The sequence below is a fragment of the Schistocerca nitens genome, chromosome 7 (assembly GCF_023898315.1).
Source record: "Schistocerca nitens isolate TAMUIC-IGC-003100 chromosome 7, iqSchNite1.1, whole genome shotgun sequence".
NCBI lineage: Eukaryota > Metazoa > Arthropoda > Insecta > Orthoptera > Acrididae > Schistocerca > Schistocerca nitens.
This window is the reverse complement of record NC_064620.1, coordinates 563,991,468-564,013,737: the sequence shown is the minus strand read 5'-3', so window position 1 is coordinate 564,013,737 and position 22,270 is coordinate 563,991,468. Positions and strand designations below refer to the sequence as shown.

General features: G+C 44.7%; 1 protein-coding gene and 1 pseudogene across 1 annotated transcript in view; one reads left to right on the top strand and one right to left on the bottom strand.

Moving 5' to 3' along the window:
- LOC126194767 (uncharacterized) overlaps positions 1 to 22,270 on the top strand; it is a 1,371,323-nt gene that overhangs the window by 1,109,205 nt on the left and 239,848 nt on the right. The window lies entirely within an intron of this gene.
- On the bottom strand, positions 21,701 to 21,818 carry LOC126195879 (5S ribosomal RNA; annotated as a pseudogene).

Sequence of the window (22,270 nt, the reverse complement as noted above, 5' to 3'; positions counted from 1 at the left end):
AATGTAAATCGCGTAAATGGAAGAAGCTCAGCACGTGTCTTCGAACTTTCGTTTGATTCTGGTAGAGGCAAAGATGCTTAAACAATTTTTAAAAATCGGCAGGCATCCGAAAAAAACGTGTGAAGTCATGAAACTAATTATGATCTTTACAAATACCAAAACTGGGAATACTTGTCACAGGAAGTTATACATAATCCTCGTTTGTATAAAATACGCTAATTTTTATCTGTCGATCGCTGCTTAGATCAAGACAACTGGTTTCGGACAATGTTGCCCATCTTCATATCATGTGTCATAGTTACAAAATAACCCGTCCTGACGGAACTATCAATTCACTCTCGCATACGGACATTTGGAAACAAACTGTGATCGACTGACATAAACTAAACCTACTTTCAAATATCGTTCTGCAATGAAGAAACTAGGAGTACCTGTAGAAAGACTGCACCGAACTTATACTCAGTGGATTTTATGAAAATAAGGTAAGTGTTTAAGAAAAATGGTTCAAATGGCTCTGAGCACTATGGGACTCAACTGCTGAGGTCATTAGTCCCCTAGAACTTAGAACTAGTTAAACCTAACTAACCTAAGGACATCACACACATCCATGCCCGAGGCAGGATTCGAACCTGCGACCGTAGCGGTCTTGCGGTTCCAGACTGCAGCGCCTTTAACCGCACGGCCACTTCGGCCGGCTAAGTGTTTAAGACACTGGACTGAATCGAGGCCCATCTGACAAAACAGGTTTTTGTTTTCCGTGGTTCCCCCGAATCAATCGAGTGGAATGCTAGGCTGGTTCCTTTATAGGAATATGGTTGATTTCTTTTGCCATCCTTGTCCGATTTGCATTTGCGTTCGCCTCTGACCATCTCTTTATCGATGGGACATTAAACCCTAATCGTCGTTCTCTCGCAAAAGCTACAAATAGCAAAAAGAAAAGAAAAACAATCTAAGGATTCTCATGCGAACAGAGAGGGAGAGAGAGAGAGAGAGAGACAAATGGTTGCTATTAGGATCGAGAAACCTTCCTATGCCTCCGTTAACTTAATTTTAGGAAGAATAAGAGTACGTGAGACAGTTTACGTACCTTAACTTAGATACATTAGTTTTCCCGAGCTGCTTTGCATGGATGTTAATATTCTTACGATGAAAATTACTTTGTCGTCACTGCGCCCGGAGATTGAAGTGTTACAAGAACACATACATATGCATGCTTCCACGAACGGACAACTAGTCCACTTGCATGCACGCTTAATGAAATTTCTGTGCAGCTATTCATTATCGACCGATGACGAACGACGAAATTCGATCCGGTTACATCGAAATTAATAGGTCACGTCACCTTGTTTTATGTCGGCGCCTCTCTTCTACGTATGGGGTTTTAATGTACATATTTTACCAGAGACCCAACCACCGTTTGGTGTCCACGTAATCTCCGCTTTATTCGTCGATTTATTCTTTACGGGCGAACGTGAACGAACCAGTCTTAAAATATTCAACTGTTTTGTTCTTCTCTGTTAACTTTCTTCCAAGTGAATATCTTACTATCAGATATACAACAAAAGTAATGTTTACATCGGTACACATTTTCGTTGACATGGTTTTCTTATACGTGTATTTGATGTGTGAACTATCAGTCAGCTTATCAGTGAAGAACTAAGAAAGCAAATAAAGCCCACTTCGAAATTTAATGTGCTTCATTTTTCTGTTCTTTTTCCGTTGAGGTTTGACTTCGAAACGGACAGAGGCTTTCTTTCTCAGCTACTGCCAGTACCTCGTCTCCTACCTTCCAAACTTTACAGAAGCTCTCCTGCGAACCATGCAGAACTAGCACTCCTGAAAGAAAGGATACTGCGGAGACATGGCTTAGCCACAGCCTGGGGGATGTTTCCAGAACGAGATTTTCACTCTGCAGCGGAGTGTGCGCTGATATGAAACTTCCTGGCAGTATAAAACTGTGTGCCCGACCGAGACTCGAACTCGGGACCTTTGCCTTTCGCGGGCAAATGCTCTACCATCTGAGCTACCGAAGCACGACTCACGACCGGTCCTCACAGCAAATGCCCCGTGCTGACGCTGAACTAAATCATGAACGTAACACAGGCGACACTACACCGCGCACAATTACAACAGCTTCTGCAGACAAAATGGACGATACACCAGTTTCCGCTTCCACGGCGTGGCACGAGGAGGAGGTCAAGGAGCAGGACCCGTTACGGGACCCTGCGCCGTCACGGCCTCACCACTAATCATACTCTCCCCAGACTCCCCTGCGGGCCAGCGGGATAACGTTCCGCTGCGACGCCCACACCCTTGCGCGGACAGCGGAGTGGACCAGCCTCCAGCAATCCGACACCAGGCCTACCGGATAGCAACCATCAACACCAACAACATCCGTTCCAGGGTGAAAATCCGCCTTATGCAGGAGATGTTCTGGACTTCGGATATTGATTTCGCCCTTCTGCAGGAAGTTCACTTCGCTAGTCTCCCGGATATCAATGGCTATACAGCCCACGCCTCCGCGAGTGATCCTATGGGCCGCGGGGTGGCCATCTACGTCCGCCACGGGATTTCTGTGACCGATGTCGCCTTCCTACCATCAGCTCGGGGCATGGCACTCACTGCCATGGGGACACGCATCATTAATGTCTACGCTCCCTCAGGCACCGTCCGACGGCATGAAAGAGCCCAGTTTTATTCCGAGGAAATCGCTCCCCTGTTTTTTAGGACGGTATGACCATTGCCTACTAGGAGGTGATTTTAACTGCGTTCTGCATCCTAAAGATCAGATTCCCCACTATACTACATGCCAGGAGCTACGTATAGTGGTGCGAGACCTCCTGCTTCACGATACCTGGGAAGTTCAACACGGCGACCTTTCTGGCCATACCTTTCTTACCAGTCATTCCGCAAGTCGACTAGACAGGATATATGTCTCACAAACTCTTAGATCTGCGATACGGGGCGCCGAACGATGGCCGCTGGCGTTTTCCGACCATTGCGCTTACATCTGTACGGCCCTCCTTCCGCCGCAATCAGTATGGCGCAGCCGTGCGCCATGGAAACTCAATACCTCACACTTGCATGACCTGGCGTGTCACCAACAAGTCACTGAAACGTGGACAGCCTGCGAACGACGCCTTCCCTGCTACCACTCGACATTGACATGGTGGTTGGATTGTGCCAAGCCGGCGATCCGGAGGACACTGATGAGATACGGGAAGGACAAGGCCGACTGGCATCGCACCACTGTTGACTTCTATTACGCGATTCTCCGAGATCTGGATGCTCAACCGCCAACCCCGGACAACCAGTTGGAACGGCAAAGAACTAAGGCGAAGATAATTGCGCTAGCACGCCGGAAACTGCAAGGGGTCGTGATACGGACGCGGCGCCACGATCACGCGGATTTAGAAATTCCATCCATGCATGATATAGTGTCCGACAAACGAAGGCGTCGTCGGCAGATCATCAGCACTCTGACCACGCCTCATGGAACGCAGGTGACCACTCAGAATGACATCGTCCACGCATTCGTCGAGCACTACCGTCGTACTTATAGTGATGAAGACGCTGGAACTGCAGCAGACGACTCCATTTTGCATTACGTCACGCGCACTCTCCCCCACACGGAGGCGGATGCTTTGACAGTGCCGGTCACGCTAGACGAAGTCAACCATGCCATCGCCAAGGGTGCAGTCAACAGATCGCCCGGCTTTGACGGCTTACCGATTGAGTTTTACCGTACCTTTCGGGACCTCATGGCACCACGGTGGACGACTATGTACCAAGAACTGATGACATCTGACCAAGCAATCCCACCCGCCTTTGCTGAGGGCATCATTATACCGGTCCACAAACCAGCCCGAGGTTCGATGGTCACGAGTTACAGACCGCTCACCCTACTCAATGCCGATTACAAGATTTCCGCGCGCTTACTGGCAATGCGGCTCCGAACTACACTCCCTCATATCCTCTCGCCAGAGCAAACGACGCCTGGCGGACAGGTTAACATACAGACTGCCACAGGGGAATGCCGCGACTTAATTGCGATAGCGGCGGCCTGCAGACTCCGGGCAGCGGTCGTCGCTATAGACTTCGACAGCGCCTTCGATAAAGTGCGTCATCGTTTCCTGTTTTCGGTGGCAGCCCGAATGGGCATCCCCCCTCCGTTTCTCGACGTCATCCGGCGTCTTTACGACAGTGCCAGTTCACGTGTCCAAGTCAATGGACGTTTAGCAGGGCCGGTACCTATCTGCCGTTCGATACGGCAGGGGTGCCCCCTCTCTACCCTCCTGTATGCCATTGCCCTTGAGCCCCTTCTTGGTGGCTTGACGACCAAGCTCTCTGGCCTCACCCTACGCCAACACACTTTTCGCTGTCGGGCATATGCTGATGACCTCCTCCTCCTCATTCGTTCCGGCTCTGAGATTCGGGAAGTCCTCGAATTGATTACCCGTTATGGGGCTGTCGCTGGCAGTGCCATGAATGTCGCCAAATCTTCTGCAATGTACATTGGACGAGGCCTCCAGGAGGGTGAAGTTGCACCCCTGCCGCTTGTGCGGACTTTCCGGTACTTGGGCATTACCTTTACCCCCACGGTACCACGCACAGCGGCAACGAATTTCCGTCGCCTGTTACACGTCATCCGCAACGACGTCCGCCAGAACCTCTTGCGCCGCCAGGACACACTTCAACGGGTTGAGTTTATTAATCTTTATGTGGCATCAAAATTGGTTCACATCGCGCAAGTTCTCCCTCTGCCAACTGCAATTGGGCGCAACCTTCAGGCGGCTTTTGGCTATTATCTCACGGCTGGTTCAATGTTTAAATTCCGTTATGAGACACTTACCCTGCCCTCACGGTATGGTGGCGTCGGGCTCGTCAATGTCCGTATGCGAACTGCAGCTTTGTACATGAGTACCATGAGAAAACAGTGGATGGGCCAGGGTACATCTCTAACACGCAGCCTGCTTGAAGTCCTCCTACCTGCTTCCACCTCACCACCGGTGTCTGTCGGCCATATCGTGCCTTATTTGTCCCATATTTCGACCTTTTTCGTCGACTACAGTTACATACATACCAGTCTCCCAGATACACGCCCACCTAGGACTAAGGATTTTTACAGCCTGTTGCTGCGCTGTGTTCCCCGGAATGTGATGGAGACCAAACATCCCTCCATCCAGTGGCCCATAGTGTGGACTACCGTCCACCAGCCTTCCTCCCTACGAACGTCCGGGCACTGTGGTATCACATAGTGAACAGGAAATTTGCCACGAAGCAGCGCCTGCACACCATTGGCTTGTCAGAATCCCCTCTTTGTCTCCTTTGCCAGCAACTGGACACTGATGAACACCGTCTGACATGCGCCTCGTCGCAAGATGTATGGCGCTTCGTGCAGCAAATCATTGCCTGCTATCTCCGGGTGCCACCAGACACAATCGAACCTCGAATGTTTCTATACCCGGAGGACCGACATTTTCCCGCCGCCAAATGTCATGCTATTACGTGGGTCAAAGGATGGGCGGTCGCTTATCTCTTTCGTGAGGGACCTAAATCCCGCCTCGACTTTTGGACCTATTTACGAACAGCCCATGCAGCTCTCGAAAACTCGCCACGTTACCGAACATTATTTGCTAACTATCTTCGAGCGGTCTTTGTTAGACCTCCACTGAGTTGGAGGGTGCCTGGCTCCTCCCCCGGCGGTGTCTGAGTTTCAACCGCCTACGATCTACTCTACTTCTGACCTCCGCGGATGGGAGAGTGCGTCGCAGATTGCGCGGATTTTATTTCTTTTTGCTTTTCCTTTTTCCTTTCTTTTTCTTTAACCAGAATTTATATTTCTTTTCTTTTTCGCCGATGTGTTCCCATAATTTCATGATATTAGTGAATCTTACAAAAACACATGCAAATAAATAAATAACAACGCCTTCCACTACTGTTGATTCCTGTGTCTCCTATTTCCCTAAGAGCCACAGGCTCGGTGGTGGTGAGGGGGACACTGTGGCCAGGCCTCAGGTTTCGACCCCTGCCCACTTTGCCACCCGCGCTCCCACCGTAGCCTCTATATATATATATATATATATATATATATATATATATATATATATATATATATATATATATATATAAAAGTGGTAACGTGCTTGCCTACCATGCTTGCCTACCATGCTTGCCTACCTGGGTCAGGTTCGATTCCCGGCAGGGTTGAGGATTTTCTCCGTCCGTGGACTGGTTGTTGTGTTGTCCTTATCATCATCTCATACTCAATGATGCGCAAGTCGCCCAATGTGGCGTCACATGAAATAAGACTTGGAACACGGCGGCCAAACATCCCCGGACGGATCCTCCTGGCCCACAATGCCATACGATCGTTTCAGTTCACTGCCATTTCACTTACTTCGTTTCGGTATTGCGGGATATGGTCGTCTTCAGTTTTGGTAGTGTTTGGAGCGTCTGCTATTTCTTTCTTTCTCTCTCTCTCTCTCTCTCTCTCTCTCTCTCTCTCTCTCTCTCTCTCTCTCTGTGTGTGTGTGTGTGTGTGTGTCCCTGTGAATAAAAAAAAAAAAAGATGGTAGAGCATTTGCCCGCGAAAGGCAAAGGTCCCGAGTTCGAGTCTCGGTCGGGCACACAGTTTTAATCTCTGTGAAATCTTCCTGAAAAGAATAGCTGAGGGCTACTTTGATGATTACACCACATGCTTCACGTGGTCAACTTGGTTTACACAAAGAGTGTAACTCCACAATCATTTTGATAATTAAAATAAATTAGATCGAAGAGCAATTTACAAAAGAAAAACCTCGAACTGGTTACTAACGTCTTACTATTAACCTGATGGGTCAAACAATTATATAAGCACGTGATAGTGGTCTCACAAAGTGCACCCCACGTGGGTTGAACATAAAGAAAAGTTGCTATATTGAAAAATACTGTCAAGACGAGACGTTATAATCTCACGCACATTCGCATTTAAGATTGATGAACTTAGTTAGAGTTACTGATCAACACGTGGTTCCACTTTATTCACTAAGTAGTGACAAAGCAACTACCGGTATATATTCTGAACTTCACACGAGAATTACACTGCGCTACAATTTAAGATAACATTAGATATTTTAGAGCTAAACCTGAAATAAAGGTGATTAAATTTTCAGTTAGGCTGAACTTAAGAAATCCATTGTCCTACGGACTTAGCAGACACGCGCTTAGCCGGAGATCTTACCACTTCAGACGCTCGCCACGGACCGACTGGTCCCTTCCTGAGGGGTGGCTCACAAATACAAACGGAAGTGGCCAGAGGGGCAGCTTCCTATACCAACATGACAAGGGACGGACAGAACCATACTAAGGATAGAAACCTCTTTGCTTTTAGAAAGCGTAGCTACCTGTTCCGACGTTGATCCTACTGTTCTCTAGCAGACAGGCTTGTCTGCTACCCTCAAGCATGCAAGTAGAAATACATTTGCTCATTCATCCTCTCACACAGAAGGGAAGGGGGATGACAGTATCTTATCATATACTGTATATAAAAGAAAGCGGATGTAAGTTCCGTATGAGACTGTGTGACATGAATTACATATAAACTGTGTTTTAAAGTGTAGTAGTGTGACAGATCGTTCTTGTTTATGTGTAAAAGTAACACGTTCCACTACTCAGTCTCCTCCCAGATAGTCAGAAACGGCACAGTAAATTTAGAAGAGGAATTTATGCCGTAAATGACAACAGATTTAAGAAATTAAACATGAAAGGAATTCAACAGAGACCTTTCATAGTTCCTCTTTGTAAAAACCTATTTTCTGGAAGAAGTGGGTAGTTCTGCCAGCTGAAGGTAAAAGCGAGCATAAAGAGGCGAAACCTTCGCAATACGCATGCGATATTTTGGCGCAATGCTTCTGCTGTTCTGGCAGTATACCGTACTTGTTTATCAAGGGATGGTACGTCGCGATGTAAGTCACGAACTTCTGAAACGTAGCTATCTGTGACCTATTTGGTGCCTCACGACCTCATAGATTAGAGGTCGCGTGTTCGGGTTCCCAGTCGCAGGGTTTTAAATGTCCTATTAAAATACACCAGCACCCCCTCCCCCCCACGTGTCTTTAAATAATCGAAATCCCGTGTATAAACAGCTTCAAACGTCTCATTAACTTATTGATGATTGATTTGCGCTCGATTTTGAAAAGAGCTAGTTTCTCACACATCTCAGTGTTTATGCCTTCCTTCCTCCAAAACCACGAGTCGCACAGTCGCATGGTGATGCAGCTTTGCAGATACATTCAGTGGTATATGTGAATACTATCTGTCGGATGCGTAGCGAATAGAGTAAGTGGTAAAGACGTAATGAAATAAAACTTCGTGCCTGATTCTGAAGTTTTACTACGTCATCAGCAAAAATGTAGTAATCGATAAACTTTTCCCTTTCATTAACTTTTTTGTGAGGGAGGGAGGGGGCGGCTGTCAGCGAGAAAAAGTTTCAGAGAGGTTTGAAATTACGTGCAAAACTTGTCGGAAGCCGCTATGTGAACTCCTCCTCAAATATTGGATCAATAAAGTCTGGTTAATTAGCGCGCTGTGGGGTTTTACACCTTTGACGCAAGATTGTGTCGTTTAGTGAGCAGATTATGTCAGTAGCTTCCATTTCAAATTTTGATTACTTCGTTTTTTACTCTTTCGGTTTTTAGAAAGTCAATCATCATATAATAATAGCTAAAATATTCTTATTCCTCATTACTGAATTATTTGCTGGAATATGATCTTATAACGCTTTATATATTACAATTATTCTTGAGCAACTTTATGGCTGTGTCGGAGAGTCTGCCTAAGTCCTTGAGTCCACCGTCATAGCCACGCTCTTCATACGCTGGATTGGATTTCACCGCGCTCGTGTTCAAGACTGTCTGATAGGACCCATTTGATGTTCACATCTACTCACACTCGTCTGACATAATTTCCTGCGAAGGTTGATTCCTCCAATCTTCTTCTTCTTGTCGTCCACCAAATTTCGACTATTATGTCCACTTACAGGCCATAGTTCTTGCGAAGCTGTCTTCGAGTCGAATCCTTGCAGTTATTCCCCCGGTTTCCATAAGGTGTCTTGTATTTAAGACTGTTTGCAGGTGTTAGGTGTTGGTGTGCAGGGAATTCCGGTTTGTCTAGGATTTTTCTGTATGCTCTTTTCGCTTACTGTGATAGCTTAATCTCAGGAGTCTCTGTTTACCAGGTCGGGGAGCCAGCACATGGGTTGGACCTGAGTTTTCCAAAGATTATCCGCATTCAGTTGGACGTCCTCTTTAGCTATGTATGCACTTTCCATAAAGACTGGCGAACAATATTCAGCCTCGCTTTTGCAAGTTGTTTCTGCTGAAGTCCTCAATGTACACGCTTGACAGCCCCACGTACCTGTTTCGAAAGCATGGCATTACGGGATTTTCGTTTTTCCCAGATGTGGGTCATACGTTACAATGCGATTTAATTACAGGGTGACAATACTGAACTATATGAAAAATGAGAAAGTCTAAGAGAAGAAATTGAAAAAAATAGATTAAGATGGTATGGGCATGTTAAGAGGGTGCATGGGCAGAGCACTACCCAAAACTATGGAAGAACTGGAGATGGATGGAATAAGACCTAGAGGGCGCCCAAGAACACAGTGGAAATAGGGAGTGAGAATATCTGTGGAAAGGAGAGGTGTGACCTGGCAGCAACTGGAGGAAGAAAAGTGGTGGGGGGACATAGCCAAATGGAGAGGACTCGTAAGCACCCAGACCCGGCAGTAGCTGGAGTGGGATCCGGATATAGATAGATGAAAAAAAGCGTAGTTACAAACCACGGCGTGCACACACTTTATTCAACATGTAAACGTCACTAAAGCTATTCGGATTTGGGTTATGACATGCTCGATATGCCTGCCGTCATTGACGATGATGTGGAGCAGAGGAATAGCGAAATTCTGCATGACCCGCTAAAGTGTCGGAACATCGATGCTGTCGATGACATCTTGAATGGGTATTTTCAGCTCAGAAATGGTTTGGGGATTATTGTTGTACATCTTGTCTATAACACATGCCCACAAAAAGGAGTAGCATGTGTTCAGATCCGGAGAATATGGCGACCAATCGAGGCCCATGTCAGTCGCCTCTGGCTGCCTGCTCTTCGAGGACATCAAACACTCTCCTGCTTCGATAGGGTAGACCTCCGTCTTGCATGAACCAAATTTTGTCGAAATCGTCCTCACTTTGGTTAATGGGGATGAAATCGAGACCTTCACGTACGGTTCGGTAGTCACCGTGCCATAAAGGAATAACGCATCGATTAATCCGTCACTGGACATTGCACACCACACAGATACCTGTTGAGGGTGAAGAGACTTCTCGATCGCGAAATGCAGATTTTCAGTCCCCCAAATGCGCCAGTTTTGCTTATTAATGAACCCATCCAAATGAAAGTGGGCTTCGTCGCTAAACAACCTACTAGTTCCCATCATGACCCATGGCCAATCGTGCTATTTGAACGTCCTAACTCAAACCCTTTAGAAGTTACGACGATTTTATTTCATATGGTTCAATAATTATCACCGTCTGCCTTATCCTTATGCCTTGTGCGTTGGTCATTTGTAGAGGGCTGTAGTTTTCTATTTGTATCTCCGTTGTTAAGGCACATTGCGGTGGCGGTCGTTTCGTTAGCGTTTGGGTGTACGTGCCGCCTGGGGTAGTAGGTGTTCAGTACTTCCAGGTCCCCATTCAATATTATGTTGAGGTCGTTAAAATTTTGTCTGATATGCGATGGCCAGTTCGTCTGCATACGGAAATTTACGTGATGGTGTTTGCATGTCAGCAGTACTCGCATATAGACTGAAAAGAACGGGTGCTGGTGCCCAACCATTTGGCAGACCATTATTCAGAACCATGGTCTTGATGTTCATGTCATGGAGTTACATCTAGATTTTTCTATTTCTTAACACTTTTGATCACTAATTATACGAAAAATTTTGTGTCCGGTGGATGCCATAACATTGGCCACCTGCGACTGGAATTGTGTGATCGTTTTGTGTGTTAAGTAGGAAATTCACGCTGGTTCTTGTGAGGTATACAAGGTTTTATGTAAGTCTCTAATACTCTGAGAAATGGTAGTAACAGTCGGAACAAGGGAACGAGTCCAGTAAACACGGAACTGGAAACGGCTACCTTCTGAGATATGAACTACTGAAAGAAGTTTGGGTTGGTGTTTCTCTGTTTCACAGTACCCCAGGTAGACATTTGTTGTAGTATTAAGTGATCTGCAGCCGGCTTTATTGTTCGATTTGTATTGTTTCAGTTGTACTAGAGTCTGTTATTGTGTGAGTAGTTCAAATGGCTCTGAGCGCTATGCCACTTAACTTCTAAGGTCATCAGTCGCGTAGAACTTAGAACTAATTAAACCGAACGAACCTAAGGACATCACACACATCCATGCCCGAGGCAGGATTCGAAGCTGCGACCGTAGCGGTCGCTAGGCTCCAGACTGTAGCGCCTAGAACCTCACGGCCACTACGGCCGGTCTGTGTGATAAGTTACTCGCACCTCTGATTTCCTTCGTAGTTACACAGGTGACTTCTCTTTTGTGTTTAGTGTTATTGTTTCCTTTGGCTTATACTCGGCATGTGACACCGTGGAAATGATTTCCGGTATGCTTTGTCAGACATGGGGGGCTTTTGCTGACCTGCTGGCCTGATACACACATGCAGTATACTTACGGGCGCATGCCGTCTCGTTACGTGATGCAGCAGCAGTGCTCCTAGCGGATAAATTCGAAACAATAGTGCCTGTGATGTTAGTGTTTACCGGATAATGATCCGATACGAATGGCAACTCTTTCCCGACACGCCAGGCCAACAAATGATCCTTCGAAACTCGCGTTTTTGAGAGTCCATCCATGTTTACCCCATCTTCAGATATTTACATTCATTTACGTGTCTTGGACGTTGTTTCTTTACTTCGAATCTTATACAATAGTTGGCTTAAAAACTTCCGTTGCAAAATTATGCAACTTCGTTAAAAAAAGTTCACGACATGTAAAGAAATGTAAACATCTGAACATGGGATGCCAAGCATCTTGAAACGGCAACACGGAAAAACAAACGCCTATAAAAGCAATTCGTTGCAGCTAATTCATTACAAATTATCTTCAGTTTCAACTGTTGCAGCGTTCTAATACGACCACAACAGACAAAAATTATTTACTAATGTTAGTAAAAGGAAAATAGAAAAACCAAATTGAGACAGGAAATCCCAGTCAACAATCAGTTAGGAGTAACTACGATTCTTGGCCACAGACCAACTGTTTTGAAATTTGGTGTGCTAATATCCTCAAACTCTATTACCAAGCATTTTTTAAATATTGGTCCAAACATACTTTTGATGACTAATCGCACAGGCATGGGTTTTTACTGTAATACTAAATAAATCAAGCCATCAAGTTTTAGTCTGAATTGCCGGTCGTTGTGGCTGAGCGGTTCTAGGCGCTTCAGTCTGGAACCGCGCGACCGCTACGGTCGCAGGTTCGCATCCTGCCTCGGGCATGGATATGTGTGATGTCCTTAGGTTTGTTAGGTTTAAGTAGTTCTAAGTTCTAGGGGACTGATGACCTCAGATGTTAAGTCCCATAGTGCTCAGAGCCATTGGAACCATTTAGTCTGAATCACTTGAATTTAAACATATCCTCAGTATTACACAGGAGCCGAACTGTCAAAATGCGGACAACAGAATGGTGAATATCCGAAATGCGTCACGGGCGGACTACAGTGTAAGTGCCTGCCTCTCTATCTCTCTCTCCCTCCCTCTCTCCCTCTTTCTCCCACGAATTTCTCCGTGGGCCGAATTGAAACTCGGATCCGGCTCGCAGGCTGTCGTTTGTCTACTCTTTAGCAAATGGAAGTAGCCTCAGAGGTCGTGCTTTTTACGCAGAAAAATATCCACGTCACAGAGTACCATCAGTTAAGTTGTTGGGCCAATTTTTCCTGCTTCTTAAGGACACAGCTAGGACTCCAAGAGATAAGTAGTGTAATTTGTCGCCCAGTCCGCATGCCTGAGTAGAGGCGATTGTAATACATTTAGTTGACGAAATCCTGCAGTACATCACCACTCTAACCACACTACTCGCTGAAGACTACCTAACGCTAAGATTTATGTGGACATAGACTACTGTGGTCATAGGCTCCGTAAGAGGATAAGAGGAAAGAAAAGGGAGAGGACAAGAACGGCTACTCGCCGAAGCCTGCAATCTAGTGGACTGACTTTTTATTCGTTGTAGAATTCTCGGTTACGTCTAGCATCGATTTTTCTGTGACTCTACAAAAGGGCATAGTTACACTACTGCCCATTAAAATTGTTACAGAAAGAAGAAATGCAGATGATAAACGGGTATTCATTGGACACATATATTATACTAGAACTGACATGTGATTACATTTTCACGCAATTTGCGTGCATGCATCCTGAAAAATCAGTACCCACAACAACCACCTCTGGCCGTAATAGCGGCCTTGATACGCCTGGGCATTGAGTCAAACAGAGCTTGGATGGCGTGTACAGGTACAGCTGCCCATGCAGCTTCAACACGATACCACAGTTCATCAAGACTAGTGACTGCCGTATTGTGACGAGCCAGTTGCTCGTCCACCATTGACCAGACGTTTTCAATTGGTGAGAGATCTGGCGAATGTGCTGGCCAGGGCAGCAGTCGAACATTTTCTGTATCCAGAAAGGCCCGTACAGGACCTGCAACATCCGGTCGTGCATTATCCTGCTGAAATGTAGGGTTTCGCAGGGATCGAATGAAGGGTAGAGCCACGGGTCGTAACACATCTGAAATGTAACGTCCACTGTTCAAAGTGCCGTCACTGCGAACAAGAGGTGACCGAGACGTGTAACCAATGGCACCCCATACCATCACGCCCGGTGATACGCCGGTATGGCGATGACGAATACTCGCTTCCAATGTGCGTTCACCGCGAAGTCGTCAAACACGGATGCGACCATCATGATGCTGTAAACAGAATCGGCATTCATCCCAAAAAATGACGTTCTGACATTCGTGCATCCAGGCTCGTCGTTGAGTACACCATCGCAGGCGCTCCTGTCTGTGATGCAGCGTCAAGGGTAACAGCAACCATGGTCTCTGAGCTGATAGTCCACGCTGCTGCAAACGTCGTTGAACTGTTCGTGAAGATGGTTGTTGTCTTGCAAACGTCGCATCTGTTGACTCAGGGATCGAGACGTGGCTGCACGATCCGTTACAGCCATGCGGATAAGATGCCTGTCATCTCGACTGCTAGTGATACGAGGCCGTTGGGATCCAGCACGGCGTTCCGTATTACCCTCCTGAACCCACCAATTCCATATTCTGCTAACAGTCATTGGATCTCGACCAACGCGAGCAGCAATGTCGCGGTACAATAAACCGCAATCGCGATAGGCTACAATCCGACCTTTATCAAAGTCGGAAACGTGATTGTACGCATTTCTCCTCCTTACACGAGGCATCACAACAACGTTTCACCAGGCAACGCCGATCAACTGCTGTTTGTGTATGAGAAATCGGTTGGAAACTTTCCTCATGTCAGCACGTTGTAGGTGTCGCCACCGGCGCCAGCCTTGTGTGAATGCTCTGAAAAGCTAATCATTTGCATATCACAGCATCTTCTTCCTGTCGGTTAAATTTCGCTTCTGTAGCACGTCATCTTCGTGGTGTAGCAATTTTAATGGCCAGTAGTCTAATAATGACAAACTTGAAGTGAAATATTGTGACTTCAGCAGTAACTATGTATCTTGGATGTTTTTGGTTGTCAAGTTGTTGACTGGTAATTATACCGATGTCTCGGAGTGGTTGTGGTTTTGGCACTATTCTGAAGTTAAGAGGGATGCGAATCTTTAGCGAATAGAGGATAAATACTGGTTTCAGTCTTTTTCTGGCAGCTTCTCGTAACGCACTTATCGAGCGACCGATCCAAGGACCTTGCTGGGATTCCCAACATAACTCTTTGTGTGTGTGTGTGTGTGTGTGTGTGTGTGTGTGTGTGTGTGTGTGTGGTAGTACTGAAGTCTTACCGCCGTCAGCTGTATCTGCTTCTAGTATATGTGGCAGCAGGAAATTTTCACAGTGGGGTGTCCACTTAATTGTGTCCTTTCCACCTCTGGAATGGCAAATGTAAACGGGTTGAGCACTGAACTGTACTAAGGTTGAACGTAAGTTAACATCTCGGTGAAAGCAGGGCAGGGCAGGGCAGTTTCTGGTGTTAACGATCCATGAGTTGTCGGGGGACATTGTATCTATGCCGCGGCCGTGGTTCGATGGTGCCTACTTGTTCAAGTTGCCGAGCAAAGATGGTAGTTGCGTGGCCACGTACCTTTATGCTAAGGTATTTTTCGTGAAGATTCCTGTCAATCACTCGCGTACTTGTCCACCATGCGAGACATGAACACCACTTAAGGCATTTGTTCTGGAGAGTCTGAAGTTCCTTAATATTAGAGTTGTTGGTCGTCCCCCGTGCAGCGCTGCCATATAGGAGGGTGGACTGTACCGTCGCCCTGAAGGGTTTCAGCTTCGTTGCCGTGTTGACATCTTCGCTCAGAAAGATTGGCTTCAGGGCATGTAACATCTTTAGTATCTTCTTTTTCTTCTCCTTGACATGTGTTCTGAAGATAGTCCCTTGTCAAGCCATACACCAAGGCAAGATGACAGCAGTATATGTGCACGTCATCCAGTACGAGAAATCAGTAACATGATCGAATATAAAGTTTTGTAAGCAATCAACGTGTTGGTTCATCAGAGTTGGTTAAACTTTTTTTTAAGTTTCTCCACTGTGAGGTGTACCTAGCGTTGCCTGTAATTGTTTGCATCTAAATCGATTTTCTCAACAGGTCTAATTTTTTTATATACTTCAGATTTCTAATGTTGAGTTTCAACCTAACGTTATGGGAATATAAATAAATTTTTGGGAATATTTTATAGTTTTGTTTTTGAACTCGTCGGCTACCGTAGGTCTAATCATATGAGGATGTATTTTCAGTTCGTTGACTGGCTCCGAGCACTATGCGACTTAACTTCTGAGGTCATCAGTCGCCTAGAACTTAGAACTAATTAAGCCTAACTAACCTAAGGACATCACACACATCCATGCCCGAGGCAGGATTCGAACCTGCCACCGTAGCGGTCGCTCGGCTCCAGACTGTAGCGCCTAGAACCGCACGGCCACTCCGGCCGGCTCAGTTCGTTGAATTAAAAACGTTGAATACATGTTAAAATTGATAACTGTTGAATTGTGTTTACTGTTTGGGTATCAAAGTAATCTACCTCAGATATACCAAGCCGATGTCGGTCGTTTGAAATACAATAAGAACTTTGTACCTCATATCAAATTTATTTCTTGGGGCGCAGCACGTTGTACAGCTCACCAAATCAGTTAAGTTAAACCGGGAAATTTTAGAGGCCTTTCCATCCCAGGCAACATTTCTGCGGACATCTTTGGCTGTGATACAGATAAACAGCAAAATGCTGACCCTGTTCACGGAGCAGCAATGCAACCGCAACCAAACGTCTTTCAGCCCCTCTTGCAAGGACACGTTCTTATCTCAGAAAGCCACGATTACTTAGTCTGTTTTTCTTCTCTAGAAGAGTACTACTATCTCTCGAAATATTCGACGCTTTTAACACTCTGAAAAATACAAATGAAAAATAAAGAAATCAACTGACATAAGTAGCCACACTGTGAGCTGGGTGTATTTAAAGGTAGCAGAAACACAACACATTTGCGCTGGATATATGGCCTATGAGCCAAATGTCAAAAACTCGCAACGGAGTAGAAATATCGCTACCACCGTTTGCAGTAGTGTCACTCTGGCAATGTAATGGCATGGAACACTTCTGGAGTACCAAGTATGGGCGCCGGAGGTAGTTGATCCAGCGAAGACAGTGCCGAAGCGAATGGCCACCTCAGCCGAAAGTTGATAACAAGCAAAGATTGTCACCAGCCAAACTTGGTAGTGCCAGAACAGAAGTACACAAGCGTGAGGCAAGTAACAGATACGGGTCGAATAACAGGTACTGAGATAATTTTCCTTCTTAAGAGATTACCGGTTTAGATCTATAATGACCATCATAAAAGTCCTTATGTACTGCGGTTAAAGGCGCTGCAGTCTGGAACCGCAGGACCGCTACGGTCGCAGGTTCGAATCCTGCCTCAGGCATGGATGTTTGTGATGTCCTTAGGTTAGTTAGGTTTAACTAGTTCTAAGTTCTAGGGGACTAATGACCTCAGCAGTTGAGTCCCATAGTGCTCAGAGCCATTTGAACCATTTGAACCAACCTTATGTACTGCAGCCATAGGGGCATCGTCAAATGTTAAATGTAGAATCAGCACCAGCATTCTGCATTTAACATTTGACGATGCCACTATGGTTCCAGTACATTAGGACTTTTATAAAACAGACCTGATGATGGTCATTATAGACCGAAACCGGTAATATGTTAACAAAAGTTTGTGATCATAGACGAAAATTAAAGGAAACTTATTGTATATACGGGTCACTGTTTTATTCGCGACAATGTCGCAGCTTGTGAAAGGTACTGAGATGCCGCGCTTCTCTACACTTCAGTGCCGGTTGGCGATTTTAGTTTTTATTTCAGTCCATCGTCAGTCTTGGTGATAGAAGGCTGGCAGCGATACAGCTTCGCTCTTCGCCAGTGGCATAAATAAAGTGTATAAACATCTAAACATTTTACAAATTAATGTCACACGCCGCATTTTCCTGTCAGTAAGTGAAAGTTAATCTCAGGAACTACAGAAGGTTTTTGAAATGGGTTTTACTAATGGACTGAATGACAAGGAACATTAGTATATATCGTTACACATTATAAACAAATCGTCCGGACGTAGATATTTACTGCCAAATATGTGTTTTTTATGTTTTCTAAATTAGGTCCATCGAATATAGTATTAAAGTTTAGAATTCAATGTAGGAGGGGAGAGGGGGAAAATTAATAAATTCATACAGCAGATAAGTATGGATGGACGATGGATACGGGTACTCAAATGCAATCTGCGAAGCATTAGATTTATTCAGCCATAAAGTCTGTAAAGACGTGCAAGGTTACTTCTGGTGCGTATATCGTACTAACGCTTCTCACTAACACGGGAACACATCTCATAGACATCTACGAAATAAAAATGCAAGTAATTGTTCTGTAGCTCAAGAGAACTTTCAGTTATAGTACTAGAAATAATGGATTGAACGACTGAGAGAGAAGGTTTCAGTAATAAACTGAAGTGACGTAGGCACTTAAGGGACGTTGTAAGGAAGTAGGCAAAAAAGTAATTTTTACAGAGAACTTGGAGTGAAACGAAAGAATTGAAGAATTAAACAATGGAAAAGACTAAGGAAACCGGATACGTCGCTGGAGAGATTATCACTAGTTAAGTAGAGCAGGAAGAGCTATGTTGCACAACCAAGTGTTGGAGAGCGTTACGTACAAGATACTGAATTTGGAGGAAGGCAGATGACGACGATAGTTGTCAGTCTAATGAATTTTATTTTATGTCATTTTATGTGTCTTGTTATATCACCACAAGTGACAGCAATATATGGTGAAATCGCATTTGCTCACCAGAATGAATTTTTATTGCCCAGCGAAGTGTGCACTGATTTGAAACTTCCTGGCAGATTAAAGGCAAAGGCAACGGTCTCAGGCTCGAATCGCGGAATGGGACACAGTTTTATTCAGCTAGGAAGTTTCCCGATTTTCTTTGTTCCCCACGCGTTGTTCGTGCCCGACAGTTAATTTCCTTTTTTTTCGATTTTATTCACCTGTTTAACAGTGACAGTTTTATCATACTATCTCTTTATTTCAAATAGCTGTAGGTATATCATTGTATGATCTCTGTCGGTAAGATGGTTCAAATGGCTCTGAGCACTATGGGACTTAACAGCTGTGGTCATCAGTCCCCTAGAACTTAGAACTACTTAAACCTAACTAACCTAAGGACCACACACATCCATGCCCGAGGCAGGATTCGAACCTGCGACCGTAGCAGTCGCACGGTTCCGGACTGAGCGTGTCGGTAAGATTCAGTCTCAAACAATTTGTCCCGCAACTGCATGAAGAAAGTCCACGTTTCCGTCAGCTTATCTGAACAAAGCACGCAATAAGTCACGGCCGGTTTTCCATTTTGGTGCACGCATTGGAATTCAGCACGGCTGCTAAACAGTGTACTGCCGCTGCGCCCCATCAGATGAAGCGATATGCAAATCCTCTGCAGCCGACTGGAATTATAAACGCCGCGCTCGGAAGCCGGTTCAGGTAGCCCGTATCTTAATGCGCCGCCGCTGAAGGAAACATTCATATTCGGCGTAAAATGGGCGTGCATTTCCTGCAAGAACTGAAATCCTTGTTTATTGTAAATTAGATTCAATATTTCAGAACTCCTAAATATTTACAACGAAATCGTTATAGTTAATCTCTCAACTGTGGCAAGTAATGCGTCCACTTTTTTTTTTTTTTTTTTGTCAAATGTATTTCTGCTGACGCGTATTTTCTTCTGCACAGTCATTAGTTTAGCAGATGGAGAGACTTCCGGTATTAAAGAAACTCCGAAACAAGCGATTTAAAGCGTTCACATAAAATTACGACTTCATCGACGAAAAAAGACGCGAATGTTTCCTTGCAGAAAAAAAAAAATCTTCAGGAATGAAGGCGAAGTGGTAACTAATCTCTCGCAGAAAACGACACTTTATAAATTGAAATTCACGCGAATGGACGACCCATTAGAAACTGAAATGCTCCCGTGTGCAATCAGCTATGCTGCCAAAACGAAATTACCACTATTTATCTCAGAGAAGAACATGTAACGCAAACTGTTTCCACCATTCGTAGCTCCAAAAGCATTTCATACACAGCTAGGTCATTATGCGTACATCCACGTCCAGGAACCCAACTTTACTTTTTTCATCGCTTTCGTCATAAGATTAATGTGAATGTCGGGATGGTTCCTTTGGAAAGGAAACGCCAATTTCCTTTCCCATCTTTGCCATACCCGTGCTTGTGCTCTGTAAGTTACAACCTCGTCGTCGACTATACATTAAGACTCCACCTTCCTTCTTTGTTCTTGTTTACCAAAGGACGTTTAGTGAGCGTGAAGATTGACATATTTTCCGAAATAAATTTTTTCAGCTAAGAAATATCCAGAAATTACTCGATATATTGCTATTGTCCTCTAGTGTGAACAGAAAACTGAGTTTATACGAACTGTGACAGGGAGCTAGGTAACGCGTCGTGTAAACTCAAAGTCACAATAAAAGTATAAAATAAACATTTCAGATCGTAATTGGAAGCATTTATGAAGATTTAAAACTGCAGCGCTTGTGAAAAGAGGGTATAGAAACTGTCGACATAAAATGAAAAATGAAAACTCTAATAATTTTAGCGGTTCATAGACACCCTGTGAATAGTAAGAAAAAAAGAAATGTTTATTTTTATTGTTACGTTGATGACAAGGTTATTGCGTGCAGAGCAAAAGCTTGAATTTGGCAAAGATTTGGAAAGAAATTATAACTACAGTGGTAATAATAATAATAATAAAGCAAAAGGGAAGAAGAATTTATTAAAAATGGAACATAAAGTGAAGTAAAATCCTAGTTTTATTCCAACACGTAAGTATGTTTAAGCTTTCACTAATTTAGATGTTAACTCATAACAAATACTACTTCGGTAAAACTCAAGTCATAGGACTCTATTTGGAATTCACACCGTCTGTACCTTAGTATTTATAATTTTCTAAATTATCTCAGCGCTTTTACGGAAAGCGGTAGAACTCGACGCATTGTCTCTAGTGTTCTCGTGTTATTTAATTTTATGTCACGTAACATGGACAAAAATTATTAAGTACACATAATTAATTGCATATCAGCTGAAACTGCCTTTTGCAACAAAATAAGTAGATACCATTTCCATTTGCTTGCAGTAATATAAAAATTAAAAGAAGGACTCACAGTTGTAAAACATATCTCAGTTGTATACAGGGACATCAGTTCTACTTGACGTAGAGAGATCAACTGTAGAAACTACAGTATCATAAATACATAACTCAGGTAACCTTAGATGTCCTTAGCCCTTCAGGTTTTTCCATCCCTTTGCGCCCGGAACATTAGCCGTTCCCTATGGAATATTTGGTTGGCAAAATTATTTTTAGCTGCTCAGTAATCAGTATTTGTTGCAGCAAAACGGCCAGTTGTACGGCGATAATGCTCCTGAATTTACTACTTAGATGAGAATGTAATGCAACATGATCTGGTGCCTCGACCTCTCCATATTCGTCCATTGCCGATTGTATGCAGCGTACGGTCCACATTGCATTAAGAAATAGATCATGCACCGACGTGGGTTAATTTAAATAGGATTCTGTCTTTCGCGAATGCCACGTACTGGATCACCAACTTTATCCGTGACTTCATCGCCTGCGACCTGACTCACCTTCTCTGTCTCTCACAGGCCACTAACATGAAGTTCTGAACCTCACTATTAAGAGATGTTAACTAAAACTCCTCCCGACCAGGCCATGAAGGTCTATGGAGGGACATGTGGTCAGCACACCGCTCTCCCGGCCGTATATCAGTTTCCGAGACCGATCAAGTAGCTCCTCAGTTTGCCTCACAAGGGCTGAGTGCACCCCGCTTGCCAACGGCTCTCGGCAGACCGGATGGTCACCCACCCAAGTGCTAGCCCAGCCAGACAACGCTTAACTTCGGTGATCTGACGGGAACCGGTGTTACCACTGCAGCATGGCCGTTGACTAAGAAATGGTAACACATTCTCGAAATTACTGACAGTGCTTCTACTGGTTTTGTTACCATGAAGGAGGAATTAGTAGCAGATCTTCTTGAATCCTGATGAACAGCCGCTGGTGTGGGCATTTGGGTCGAACTGGTTTCTCATGCATTCGCCATTCAGTTTCAACATAAAGACATTTTGAATAAATCATTATTTCAGTTACGTAAGTATTAGACCAGCGTCGTTTGTTCAATTATTTCACAAGTCAGGTTTCTTGTTGCGAATTTGTCAGTGCTCGTGATACAGCGATATGGGGAGGCTGTCAATGGGTCTTTCTATCGCGTCCATATGATGGTTCTGGAACCAGAATGGGATGGTCGTGGAACGGATCGCTATAAAGACGATGCATAAATTGTCTGCATACTGTACTTTTGGCATCTTAGCGTGCAGGCGGCACTGACGTCATGAGGCTGCC